This window comes from Triticum dicoccoides, chromosome 2B (genome assembly GCF_002162155.2).
Source record: "Triticum dicoccoides isolate Atlit2015 ecotype Zavitan chromosome 2B, WEW_v2.0, whole genome shotgun sequence".
NCBI classification, from domain to species: domain Eukaryota; kingdom Viridiplantae; phylum Streptophyta; class Magnoliopsida; order Poales; family Poaceae; genus Triticum; species Triticum dicoccoides.
Window position 1 is genome coordinate 702,806,166 of NC_041383.1, and position 12,134 is coordinate 702,818,299.

Below are 12,134 nucleotides of genomic sequence, written 5' to 3' on the forward strand. Positions count from 1 at the left end.
CCTATGCATCGGCATGTCATAAGAGAACAATTCATGCACACATAGTAAAGGCCAAGGCATAGTATAAGCAGTTTCTTGCAATTTCATAGTATGGGAAACATATAGAGGTGGAGAAATAGTTCCTCTCTAACAATAATTGCAAGTAGGAGCAGCAAGCACATTCATATTATATTCATCAAAATCATCATGTGTAGTAGTAAAAGGCAACCCATCAATATAATCCTTAATAAGCACAAACTTCTCCGATATAGTGTAGTCGGGAGAATTCAAAAAGATAATAGGACTATCATGCGTGGGTGCAATAGCAACAATTTCATGTTTAACATAAGGAACTATAGCAAGCTCATCTCCATAAGCATAATGCATATTGGCATCTTGGCCACAAGCATAGCAAGCATCATCAAAAAGGTATATTTCAAGAGAGTCAACGGGATCATAGCAATCATCATAGCAATCATCCTTCGGTAAGCACGAAGGGGAATTAAACAATGTATGAGTTGAAGAGTTACTATCATTAGAAGGTGGGCACGGATGATCAATCCGCTCTTCCTCTTTTTGTTCTTCGCTCTCCTCATCATCTTTTTCATCCAATGAGCTCACAATTTCATCAATTTCTTCTTCCATAGCTTCCTGCAAGATATTAGTCTCTTCTTGGACAGCGGAGAATTTCTCAATATATAGTTTAGCATAGGCATTAGAAGCATAATTATCATAACAATATTCAAGTATGGCAAAATTTTCAAATTTATAAAGAGTAGCATCATACTTTTCAATCAAAGAAGCAATTTCATAAGCACCCTTAAAAGCAACAAATTCTTCAATTTGTTGAACATCATAGTAATTATAAACACCCTTAGCATACGAAGATACGATCCCATTATCAATAAACTCATATTGGTGGGGAAGGTGTTTCTTAGGGTTTTAAGAACAACAAGTAATATCATATATTTCACATAAATTCCAAGCATAGCATTGCAAACGATGAATTTGATCCAATAAATGTTTCCCTTTTTCAGATATACGGTGTCGCACGTAACAAGCATACTCATCTAAATATTTGCCCTCAACTAAGCTAGTTGGGGTTTCAGCACGAGCACAAAGGGATCGAAGATGATCCAAGTAAAAAGCTTCAGGAGTGTGATAGATTTTGAGTGGTTCTTCAACCATTGGTTCAGTAGGTACAACTTTTTTTTTGGTATTTTGCGTTTCCTACCCATAACTAAAGATAGAAAACAACTAAGAACAGCAAATAAAAATTACTTAGTGATAAAGCAAACAAGCACACCCGAGAATATTCACCCCACGCTATGACTCCCCGGCAACGGCACCAGAAAAAGGTCTTGATGACCCGCAAGTATACGGGATAGTTGTAGCCTCTTTCGATAAGTAAGAGTGTCAAACCCAACGAGGAGCTAAAGGTAGAACAAATATTCTCTCAAGTCCTATCTGCCACTGATACGACTCTACACATGCTTAGTGTTCGCTTTACCTAGAACAAGTATGAAACTAGAGGTACTTTGTAGGTGTGATAGGATAGGTTTGCAAGATAATAAACAACACGTAAATAAAAAGTAGGGGCTGTTCAGATAAATAAACAAAAGTAAATATAGCGAGTGTGGAAAAGTGGTGGTAGGAGTTGTGGAATTGTCCCTAAGCAATTGACTACTTTACTAGACCGATAGCAAGTTTTATGTGGGAGAGGCCACTGCTAGCATGTCATCCCTTAGTTGGAATTCTATGCACTTATGATTGGAACTATTAGCAAGCATCCGCAACTACTAACATTCATTAAGGTAAAACCCAACCATAGCATTAAGATATATTGGTCCCCCTTCAATCCCGTATGCATCAATTTCTATGCTAGGTTGAAGCTTATGCCACTCTAGCTCTCCAATACATAGTCCTATCAACATACAACTAACCCTATGGTGTGATCCACGCGCGCGCTCATATGATGGGCACCAAAGGACAGCAACATAACCACAAGAAAATTAAATCAATCATAGCAATTCATCAACCACCAATAGGACAACGAAAATCTACTCAGACATCATAGGATAGCACCATGTTCAAGTAGAGGATACAACGGGTTGCGGGAGAGTGGACCGCTGAATATAGATGGGGGAAGGTGATGGAGATGTTGGTGAAGATGGCGAAGGTGTTGGTGAAGATCGCGGTGATGATGATGGCCCCCGGCGACGTTCCGGCGCCACCGGAAGCAAGGGGGAGAGAGCCCCCCTTCTTCTTATTCCTTGACCTTCTCCCGAGATGGGAGAAGGGTTTCCCCTCGGGTCCTTGGCTCCCATGGCATGGGAGGGACGAGAGCCCCTGCGAGATTGGATCTATCTCTCTATCTCTCTCTGTTTCTGTGTTCCCACATCATTCCCCTTCACCATTTCTTTTATATCCGGAGATCCGTAACTCCGATTGGGGTGAATCTTTCGCCCAGATTTTTCTCATAAAATTAGCTTTCTTGCGGCAAAAGAAGAGCGTCAACCGCCTTACGGGTGGCCCAGGAGAGTGCCAGGCGCGCCCCTATCTCCTGGCCACCTCGGGCACCGTTTCGCGTTGATTCTTCCTCCGGAAAATCCCAAATATTCCAAAATAATTCTCCGTCCGTTTTTATCCCGTTTGGACTCCGTTTGATATTGGGTTTCTGCGAAACATAAAACATGCAACAAACAGGAACTGACACTGCGTACTGGATCAATATGTTAGTCCCAAAAATAGTATAAAAAGTTGCCAAAAGTATATGAAAGTTGAAGAATATTGGCATGAAACAATCAAAAATTATAAATACGACGGAGACGTATCACGCCCCCTCTAGGGACGGCCTCCTCCTCCCCCTCATTTATATACGTGAGAGGGGGGCACCCCAAAGACACACCAAGTTTTGCCTTAGCCGAGTGCGGTGCACCCCCTCCACAGTTACACACCTCGATCATATCGCCGTAGTGTATAGGCGAAGCCCTGCGCCGATAACATCATCATCACCGTCGCCACACCGTCGTGCTGGCAGAACTCACCCTCGTCCTCAACTGGATCAAGAGTACGAGGGACGTCATCGAGCTGAACATGTGCTGAACGCAGAGGTGTCATACGTTCGGTACTTGGATCGGTTGGATCGCAAAGACGTTCGACTACATCAACCGCGTTACTAAACGCTTCCGCTTTCGGTCTACGAAGGTACGTGGACACACTCTCCCTTCTCGTTGTTATGCATCTCCTAGATAGATCTTGCGTGATCGTAGGAAAATTTTGAATTACTACATTCCCCAACATATATGTGGGTCGGGTAGACCAGCGTGAACCGGATACAACGTGACGGACGCTCCTGGTTCCCCATTTAGGCTGCATATGAGGTGTGTCGGTCAGCCCGAATGTTTGAGACCGGTATGAAACGTCCATCTAGGTTGGCTTTTTTTGACTGGCCAGTGACCGAGCCGGCCGGTATGAAACGGTTAAAAATTGCAACAATCATTTTTTTTGAGTTTTTTTAATATAGTATAGGCGCACTCCTATGAGCACCTTCAAAAAACTGAACCGGCACATCATCTTGAGATTGACGAAGTCGTCACCAACGCCTTGTGGTCGACACGAACATCTTCTCCCACTAAATGCACATCACCGAATGACCTAAAATAAATGCAATAAATTTCAACCATCAGTGCCAAGTCAAGGACTTGAATCTTATGGGTTAGTTCCATCACAAAGAATCTAATCGGTTGAATTATGCTTAGATCGTAGCAGTCCATCGGAATCGTTCTTGTAATTCACATTGCTTTTAGCCGACCTACTAATTGCTGAAAAAAGAAACGTGCGTATACTAGCACACATACATGCATATGTACAAGTACTGTAAAAAATACCAGTATAATACTAGCATTAAGCAGCATGGCATGGGACTGTGTCTCACCGGTTCCCGTTCAGTGGCACCCGGCAGGCTACTGACATAAGAGCATCTCCAACCGTTCGGCCCTCCAGGACGTCGAAAAAGCGCCGTCTGGGATCGAGCTGGCACATACTATAGACATGTGGGTGATTGCGTTCCCAGCCGTTGCCCCCGTGCCGCCACCAACTCGGCGTAAACTAAGCGATTCGATTCGAGTTCGGCACAAACTCGGCAATTTTTCATTCAAATATGTAAAAGAAACGGAAATCAGACGAACTACCCCTAGCCCTACTACGCTGCGGCCGTCGCCCACCTTCTACATGCCGAGGAGCCTGTAGAACCGGGTGTAGTCGCCAATGTCTCCGTCGTCGTCGCCGCCGCCGTCCATGTTGCACCCCTGACCAGGGTCGCCGACGCGCGTGGGGTTGGACGGCCCGGGCGCGTCCTCCTCGTCGCTGTCGAGGACACCGCCGCCGCCCTCCTTGCGACTGCGGTGTTGGGCCTTGAGCTCCTCGTACGCCCGGCGCTGGCGTGCCACCTGCTCGCGGACTTAGTCCCCCTTGGCCCATTTGAGGGCGGTCTCGTCGGCGGCGGCCATCGTCGCGAGCTCGGGGGTCAACCCCGGCTCGGCTTCGGCCGGACAAGGCGGAGGCAGCGGGGAGGGGCCACCCTCATTGATGACTAGGGCGCCGCTGCGGGTGCGGCGCCCAAGCGGCGTCTCCTGCAGCTCCGGCTTGACGGGGCGTACCGCCAGCGAACCGGAGCCCGACGACAAGGAGGTCGCCGACCCCATTCGCGCGGCGTCCAGGAGCTGCCACGGCGGCGAGAGAAGGACGGGCGCGTCGGGTACTCGAGGAGGGGCGTGTTGCCGGTCTCGATGTAGACAAGGACGGCCTCGAGGGTGCGGCCGGGCACGCCCCACCATTCGCGCCGTCCGTCGGTGTTGTATCGACCGCGGGGGGTGGTGCCGTTGGTGGAGGCGGTCTGCTCTTCACGGCGGCGCTCGAAGAACATCGTCCACAGCGTGTGGCTGTCGGCGGCGTACCTCGGCTCGTCCCGCTGCGCCTCCGGCATCAACGAACGAATGCGGGCGATCTCGGACCGCCGTTCAGCCCCGGTGGGCATCGACGGTACCGGGACGCCGCCGACGCTCAACTTCCACGTGCCCGGCACCCGCATGTCTGGTGGTGCCGGATAGTCGACCTTGTAGAGGAGGCACGCCTCGAGCTCGTGGAGATGGCGGCGGCCGAAACCGTTCACCGTCGCGGCGTCGCGGGGATATTTCTCAACCATTGCTCGTCGGCGGGGAAGAGGGGGGAGAGCTGAGAGGCGAGAGAGAAGGCGAGTTGTGGCGACTGTGGCTTTCACCGGCGGGGAGATCGGCTTTTATAGCCAAAGCTGGGCGGTGAGAATCTGTATGTCGGGCGACGCATGGTGAGGGTGGGTGGGACACGCGTCGCGGCGCCTTCGCAGCGCCGCCTGTGAGGCATCAATGGAGGCTGACCGGCGCGGCAGCCTTGGCATTGATTCCCGCGGAAACCGAGGCAATGTGGACGACGAAGCGGCGTGTAGCTGACTCGGCGGGCCCATTCCCGTTCACGTCAAAATCGGTTTCCCCGGCGCCCCCAGGCGCCGGGTTCGGCCTGGGTCTGCTGGCGCCTGTTTGGGCCCAAATCGACAAAAAAGGGCTCCTGGGGCACGACTAAGCCTTTTTTGAGCGCCGGCGCTAAAAAATGGTCTTGGGGGACTGTTGGGGGGCATTTCCTATTTGGCGCTGCAGGCGCCGGTTGTAGCTGTTTCTGCAAACCGGCGCCTGCAGCGGCGCTAGCTGGGCTCGGCCCAATTCCCATTTCGCCCCCTGTTTTCGAACTCAAAAAAGCAGAGTTAGGAAAAACGTGCACAACCAGGAATCAAACCAACTATCTCTCAGTTGGTAGAAAACTACCAGACCACTACGCCACCGCCTTGATTTGTGAATACAAACCTCCTTTCCGTATTTTTATACCTTTTTGTTTCCTGTGTTTGATGCCCTTTCTTTTTATGATCCCTGTTTTCTTTTTTTTAAATGCGTGAAATGTCTACAAATAGACGATATTTGTTTTCTAGTTCTTGAACTTTTTCTTTAAATCGATGAACTTTTTTCAATTCGATGAACCTTTTTTTAATTTCAATGAACTATTTCAAGTTCAATGATTTTTTTCAAAGTGATTTACTTTTTTTTGAATGTGAATGAACTTCTGAACATTTTTCTGAACTTATTCTAAGAATCGATGAACCTTTTCTAAAATCCTATGAACTTTTTTCAAATTGATGAACTTTTTCTAAAATGCTATGAACTTTTTTCAAATTGATGAACATTTTTTTTAAAATCCAGTGAACTTTTTTCGATTTGATGAACTTTTTTTCCAAATCCAGTGAACTATTTTCAATTCAATGAACTTCTATTAATCTGATGAACTTTTTTCAAATCAGATGAACTTTTTAAAAATTGATGAACATTTTTCTGATTTGTGAAGTTTCTTGTTCAAAATCGTTGAACTTTTCTTAATAATATATGATATTTTTTCGCAACCATATTCAAACTTGTAAAAACCGGATGCGAGTCTTTTTTTCTTCATCCAGCGAGCGAGCAAACAGAAAGGGAGCGAGCGAGCGATCTTTTAATGGGCTGCGGCCCATGGCTGGTCGCTGTAGGCGCCAGTTCTCCAACGGACGCCTACAGCGCCCAATAGGAGCTCCCCTGTTGGGGACGCGGTTGGAGATGCTCTAACCAAGGATGGGCGCGCCGACAGACATGCATAAATATGGGCCGCAGATAGCAATAGCGTCCGGCCGTACGATACGTGGGCAAAATTTGACAGCGCTGCCATGTGCTCCTCGAATGCTTGATCGATCTCGTACCTTGAGCTAACGCGAAAACCGAAGATTTTGCTCGATCGGGGCCTATGGCGATGCCCGGTGGGCAATGACTGCATGCATGCACGTCTGTCAGCACAAAGTGCAGCTACCCACTGCGCTGCACTGGCCGTCTTCAGTACTATAGACATATGCATGCATGTAGAGCCTTGGAACGGCGCCGGCCGCGGTATTTTTTCGATCAAGTTTCCGGCCGAGCGCGCGCGCTCTGCTGAATCCGGCGAGGGCGTGTGGGTAGGGGATTGTGGTGGCTGAAGTTTGAATTCATGGCGTAGGCCGGGGCCGACCGGTAGGGTTGGAAGTGGCTGGCCCGACACGAAGTATAATGTGGCAGGGGGCTGGCTCAGGAGGCCCCGCCCCGTGGGCAAGATGAGACATGTTCTATGTTACCGTCGGCGATCCTACATCGTTCCTGCCCTTTAATTCTCTCCATCGGCATCGGCAGGTTCGGCCAATGCTTTGATCCACCCGATCGAAGGACCAGCCGGCGTCGCCCTCGGTGCTCGGCAGGCTTGGCATGCCACCACACCGTCGTTACCACCGAGTCACAGGCAGCAGCTGCTGAAGGACAGGCGCACCGGCCGTCGGGCTGATTTGCAAGCGCTCATTCAGGACTCAGGAGCACAGAGGAAGAGAAGAGCCAGTTGGCGGGTCGGCATTTCATGGCGACAAAGAAAGCTGTGTCAATTTTTTTCGGGAATGCTGAAAGCATATTAGCTCAAAATGTAAGCGAGGCTGCTAGCCAAGCATGGATTTTCTTTATGAACATTTTATAAGATTCATGAACAATTTTCAAATTCAAAAACCATTCATGAATTTTATAGAATGTGAATTTGAAAAATGTTCACTAATATAATGTTCTTTATTTCAAAATATATCCTTTAGTTAAAAAATTGTTCATGAATTCTATAAAATGTTGAAATTTTAAAAAAAGATTGTGATTACAAAAATATCCATGAACAGAAAAATATTTATGAGATTAAAAATATTCCTGAATTTTAGAAAATTCCATGATTTTAGATATTTCTTAATTATTTATTTATAGATTTTCAAAAAATTACAATTTTTTAAAAGATCTTCTCAATATTAAATATCTCAAATTTCATTTTTTTTACGAATTGAAATATTATTGAATTTTTTTATAATATTCGCGAAAATGTAATAACGAAAAATAGAAAAGGGATTAAAAAATAAAGCTGAAAGAAAGCACTTTTTTTAAAAAGGTCTGGGAAGGATCTAGAACATGCCACCATGTAAAAGGGGAGCCTGAGGGAAGACTTTAATTCAGGCAGGCCAACTGGGCGGAGCGCGCACATAACGGGTGCGCGTTTGCTCGGGTGCTCCTATATGGGAACGAGACTTGCCTGCTCCCTCCCCGTGCTCCCATCCTTCAGCGCCCCAACGTGAGCCGGCGCTCACGCACGCCGCAGCCCTGTAGAGTTCGATCCCCTGCCCTGCTTGCTTCGCTCGGCCGCTCGCTCGACTTCTCCCTTCGCATCAGTTTTCTATTTTTGTTTTTGTTTCGTCAGTCAATGGTTGACCGACGATTGACAAGTTGACCCTGTCAAGTGTCAATGATTGACTTTTGAAACTATACCGAAATTTAGAAAAATACGGGAAAATGTAAAAACATGAATTCAAAAAATTCCACAATTTTGAAAAACATTTCATTAATTTTGAAAAAAAAACTTCACAAATCTGAAAAAGGTTATCGATTTTTAAAAAAAAAATCACCAATTTTGGAAAAAGTTCACAAAATTCAAAAAGTTTAATCGAATTTGGAAAAAGGTTCATCTCTTTGGAAAGAAGTTCTCAAATTGAAAAAAAAGCATTGTTTTTTTAAAAAAAATCATTGATTTTAAAATAAGTTCATTGGTTTTCAAAAATAAATCATCGAATTTGAATAAAGTGGACAAAATTTAAAAAGTTCGGCAAACTTGAGAAAATTTCATCATTTTTTCGAGAAAAAAATATGATTTGAAAAAGAAAAAGAAAGTAAATTTAAGAAAATAAAAATAAAAAAGATAACAAAACTTGAATAGAAAAATAAAAAAAACCCGGCTAGGAAGCTTCCCAAATCCGGGGTTTACGCGAATTGTTGAAAGAATAAGTGGAGAAAATGTAGTACTTTGTCACAAGCTTTGAAGTAGCATAGTGGTAAGCTATTTTTTTTTGACTAAAATGAAAGAAGTCTAGAGTTCGATACCAGTATTGACTAAAATGTAGTACTTTGTCACAAACTTGTTATATATGAAATTTGATTAGAAAAATGTATAGAATCTGAATATGATGTTATTTTTACCTGTTAAATATTATTTTGAAAGAAAATTTATAAATTATAGGGCATGATCCGTTTTTCTTTCGTATCGGCGGCGATCTGGATTGCAAATAAACACTTACTAAAACCATATAGAGACAAAAAAAACATCAATAACCACACATGCACATCTCTGAAAAGCCTCTCAGGGGAAAAATAATAAAATTTTCATCGCGAAAGCGAGAGGGATAGGAAGAGAGATGCCTTAGGATTAACCACATTCAAACACTTGTTGGTTTCTGTGAACACCGTAGCCATAGCCGGCAAAAGTAAGAAGGAGAATAAGCGGCAACACACATGTAATGCCCCGCTCAAATAAAGAACGTGGACCTATTGTGGTCTTGAGTGATGGTTATTGTTTTATTAAGAGCATGTGTATTTTTTTCCCTTGCAACGCACGGGCTCTTTGGTTAGTATCAAATCTAAGCGTCGATCATCCCTAAAGAAAATCGCTCAGGAAGGCGATTTTTTGTCGAGTTTTGTTAGGGTTTGTGTCCTGCTCAGGAAGGCGAGACGGCGGTGGCTTTCTGAAGATGGAATAAAGGTCTTCCTGTCTAGTCCCCGTTCCGTTGATGCGTCTAGTATCGTCGGTGGGCGTGTGGAGGTGTGTCTCCGGCAGATCTGTCTTTGGTGGATTTGCTCGGATCTGTTCATCGTTTGTCTGTGTTCTGGTGTCTTCAGGTTGGATCCTTCTGATTTAAACTCTTCATCGGCGACGGTTGCTGTTCTGGTGTGTTGGTTCTCTAGGGCCTTAGCACGACGACTTCCCTACTATCTACTACAACAAGGTTTGTCTGGCTCCAGTGAGGGAGAGGCGATGACAGTGGCGTGCCTTCGGCTCGCTTCAGTGGTTGTAGTCTTCGCTAGATGGTCTTTGGATCTGGATGTAATTTTTATTATTTCCTGTGTTTGTTGTACTAACATTATTGAAGATGAATAGATCAAAAGTTTTTCCCCAAAAAAAGAGACGTGTGTAAGTTTTTTTTCCGTTGCAACGCACGGGCTCTTTTGTTAGTATCAATCTAAGCGTCGAACATCCCTAAAAAAATATAAACAAAAAAAGCCCACAGAACATCCCTAAAGAAAATCGCTGAATAGGATCTGCCCTAGCCACTTTTTCGTTCGATCTGTGGTACTCCTGCGTGCCAATGGCGAGACGCAAGGCCGCCGCGGCCAGGAAAGCAAACCCCTCCAAGGTGGCCGACGCCCCCAGCCTATGTCACGATCTCCCGACGGACGTGCTGCTGAACATCCACGACCGCCTGGGTCCCATCGACCGGTTCGCCTTCGCCGCGGTCATCAACGCATCGTGGGAGGACGACGTGATCAAGCCGTGCCCGTACTCGCCGTGGCTCCTCCTCCCCGGCAAGACCACGGAGACGCTCGAGCTCGTCTCCATCGCCGACGGACGCAGCCTCATCGTGTCCGCCCGAAGCCCCGCGCTGCGCGGCCACCTCGTTCTCGGCTCCTCCGGCGTGAGGATCGCCACGGTCGACGTCCGCGGCCAGATCTACTTCGTTAACCTGGCCACCGGCGACCAGCACGAGCTCCCCCATATCTCCACCACGGGTCTCTTCCGGCAGTTCATGCAATGCGGCTTCTACTGCGCGGTACAGGACTTGATGCGAGCCCGATACGGCGGTCATTACTTGGGGCCGGATGTGTACGGGTCGACGTACACGTTCAGCAGCGACCAGATGCGCATGTACTGTTACCGCAAGGTGGTCCTCTCGGCGTCCCCGAGCCCCGGCAGCTACGCCGCCATGCTCATCATGCACCAAACGATCGGCGCCCCGGCCTTCGCCACGGCGGAGGACCCGGCGTGGAGGCTGGCGCCCTCACCGGACGGCGTTGAGGACGCCGTCCACCACGACGGCCAGTTCTACTCCCTCTCCTACACGGGCGTCGTGGAGGCGTGGGAGCGCGACTCGGAGTCCGGCGCGTACACTGCCACGGCCGTCGCGCCAAGGCTGACCGTCGGAGAAAACGAAGACGGCAGGTCGTCTTCGTGCAGCAAGTACCTCGCGGTGGGTCCGGGAGGGCGGCTGATGGTGGTGCTCAAGTACCCCACGGTGACCAGGGAGCGGCACGGCCAAGACAGGTGGCCGTGCTCCTTCAAGGTGCATGTCCTCGGCGACAACGGGCAGTACTGGAAGGAAGTGACGGACATCGGCGACGTTGCACTCTTCGTCGGGGTGAACAACTCTGTGTGCTTGCCAACTACGGAGTGGCCACAAGTCAAGGCCGGCTGCGTCTACTTCACCGGCGATGGGCTCGACCGGCGAGGCCTTCATAGGTCGTACGGAATTCAGAATGACCCCAGCGACCTTCGGGCTGTCGGGATGTACAATCTCAAGGACGGTGGGGTGAGGAAAATCGAGGGCCTCGGACAGCGAGGCCGAAGCTTCTACACGCAGCCGGCGCCGGCGTGGATCATGTGTTCCTCCCGTGATACCTTTGAACTAGTTAGGGCATGCATGGTTGATAGGGGTGTCTTATCTTCTATCCGCCATGTAATCTGAAGTAGACAATAAAAAATGATGTATAATGGGATATCCTTAAGTCTTATATTTAATAACTAAATACCCATAAATATGTGATGAGACAGCTGTTGCTAAGAGATCATCTTTTAATTAAGAGAAGTCAAATTTTTTCTTATGATTTCTCTCTCCTCCGCCTTACCATTTATTCTATATGGCACCCCTAAGATAGCACCCCTAAGAAATCATAACTCGTTGCATCCTTTTGCATAACATAATCATTGAAGGTGAGAGAGGAATGCTTGAGAACTTTCGGTACATTATCAACGGGAATCCTATTGAGCCAGAACACGACCAAAATAAGATTCAAGCATTCCTTGAAGTGCATCGGAGGATCGAGAACCGAGAAGTTCATATCCAGCTCCAACATGATCTTATTGAGCATTAGTGGGATCTGCATAGCACTTCGTGGTTGTGATTTTATCATGCTATATACTTCATTTGAACCATTTGGTGTGTTTGAATTTGA